General features: G+C 47.6%; 1 pseudogene; it reads right to left on the reverse strand.

The window, feature by feature from the left end:
• LOC126877403 (large subunit ribosomal RNA) overlaps window positions 1–2,500 on the reverse strand; it is an 8,470-nt pseudogene that overhangs the window by 2,000 nt on the left and 3,970 nt on the right.

Below are 2,500 nucleotides of genomic sequence, written 5' to 3' on the forward strand. Positions count from 1 at the left end.
TCTTGTTCCAACGGTATTGGTCCTGAGTTTGAGGGCATCTATAAATCTCGATGGCCTGAGCAGTTCGTATTCCTCAAGCCACACGTTGCCAGTTTTGTTTCTCGAGAAGTCGGGTACGCCCTGCCCCTGACTTCTCAGTTCTGCCCATTGCTTAGTATGTTCTGCTTTTAATCTCTTTCGGGCCCTTTCAATGTCTTCTACTGAGGCTGGCCAATTGATCCTCAGCGAGTTGGCCATTTTCTTAAGTTTATCGTTACATTTCTCATCAATCAGGCTGGACACCGCCGGATCGATCGAGCTTTTCATTTTAATAGCACTTTTAAGGGTGCCAAGTTTGACAATGTGTTCAAATCTTGGCAACCCCAAACCGCCCCAGGATTTGGGGGCATAGAAAAAACCAGTGGCCGTTGAAGGCGTAAGGTGAAATATGGCCTTTATTTCCTGTCTGACTTCGCTGTCCAGCAATCTTAGAACGCAGTCGCTCGGCGGGTTTACGAGAAGGTTATAGATATATCGGGGAAAGATGTACTTTATGATCAATTCTAGCTTCTGGCATGGTTTGAGAGAGAGCTTTCTAACCCTCCTCACCACACTCAGCAGCTCGGGAACAATTACGCCACAGTGTATGCCCTTCCATGGCCCCATTTTGGCACCTAGGTACCTGAAGGCCTCGTCGGGATCGATCGTTGGGATGGTGTTATTCCCAAGTTTAACTTTTGGTTCTTTAACGAACCAAGTTCGTCTTTCTGCGACTATTTGAAATATCTGACTTTTGTCCCGGGAGATGGTCATACCGAGGCCATTCAGATACTCGTTGAGCATATCCACTTGGCGCTGCGCTTCCCCGATATCGGCGCCGAGCAATACTACGTCGTCAGCGAAAGCCAGTACAGGGATCGTCCGTGACTCATTTATGTTTATCCCCCTGGTTTGATTCTCGATCAAATCCAGCAGTGGCTCCAAGCACAGATTGAATAGCAGCGGCGACAGAGGGTCGCCCTGCTTAACTCCCCTGAGGATCGTAATCTCGACCCCCATATTATTTTTAGTCTTGATCGTTGTCTTGCCCTCACTATACATACAACCAATCAAGTCAGTAATGGGGGTCGGCACTCCCTTCCTCCTCAGGCAGGGAACAATTGCCGAATGAGGCACTGTATCAAAGGCTTTTGAGATATCCACTATTGTGAATATCCCGCCTTTCTTTTTCTTACTATGATCCAAGGCAGCGCTCAACAGGTCTATATTAATTTTACAGCCGCTCTCGGCGGTGAATCCTTTCTGCCTTGGATTCAATACAATGCCCCTTCTTATCCTCCCGTCAATAATGGAGGAGAAAATACGGCCGAGAATGGGGCCAATAGTTATTGGCCTCCAATTCTCGACCAGGCTGCTATTCTTATTTGCTTTTGGAATTAATGTTGTTCTATTTTCCTTCCATATAGGAGGAAAATAGGAATAATAAATCAAGATGTTGTATAGCTTAGTTAATATTATAGGCAGGCCGGGGATCAGAAGGTGTTCCTTCTGGAAACCATCCGGTCCTGCCGCAGCCTTCATTCTTATTTTGCTTAGTTTCTCCGCCACATCCTCAACAGCAATTGGCGGGAAGATTTCGCATAAGGACAGCTCGGGGGCTCTACCTCCTGGGACAGGGACTTCGACAGGTCCTGTCTGGCCCCATAGATCCTCGTAGAGTCCCTTCACTTCCTCAGCACTAGGTGGATCCCTAGCCGGTTGGAGGAAGGCCTGATCATCGTTTATAACAGCATCAGCCAACCTCTTTGGATTTTCAGTGAACAACTCCTGGCAACGTGCGAAGGAGTATCTCTTTCTAGCGTTTCTGTTCTTTCTACTGCTATTTTGGTGTGCAATCCGTTTTTTGTTTTCGTTTCTTGCCCTCTTTTTGTTTTTATTAATTTCTTGTAAAGCTCCATAGAGCGTGCATTTTATAAAATCATTTATAGCGCTCTCAAGGGCTTCCCTATTTCCCTTGAGAGAGACCCAGATAGTCATCAGTCGAGTGTGGACCCACCTTAAAACAGGTGGCACCTCGACTTGTGTCGAAATAGCGGACTCCAATTGGAGTTTCCACTCTTGATATTCTGAACCGCTGATTCCAGGCTCTTCAAAACACGCATTGCCTGGATCAACGGGATCGCACCCTCCCTCTGTCACCTGAGTTGGCTCTGTTTCCTCACCAATCAGTCTCAGCTTCTTTCGCTGATACCTGATTTGGTCGATCGTCTTGCTGGTGAGGATCTCGCTTATCATTTTATTGGGGAATTTGTGGTCCTTATAGGTCTCACAAAGTTCCCTTAATTGGGCCAACTCCTCCAACGTCCATTTTTTCTCAGGGGGGTCCGTTCCCCTTCTTTTGACGTTTCTTACGGCAGGGTGCGCATGCCGCTCGTGGGTAGACAGCCCTCTAAGCGTCCCAAAACTCATGGAGCAGGTTTCGCATCTGTGCGAGCCGCCAGCACTCTGACTCGTGCCTCTG

The sequence above is a fragment of the Bombus huntii genome, unplaced genomic scaffold (assembly GCF_024542735.1).
Source record: "Bombus huntii isolate Logan2020A unplaced genomic scaffold, iyBomHunt1.1 ctg00000159.1, whole genome shotgun sequence".
NCBI classification, from domain to species: domain Eukaryota; kingdom Metazoa; phylum Arthropoda; class Insecta; order Hymenoptera; family Apidae; genus Bombus; species Bombus huntii.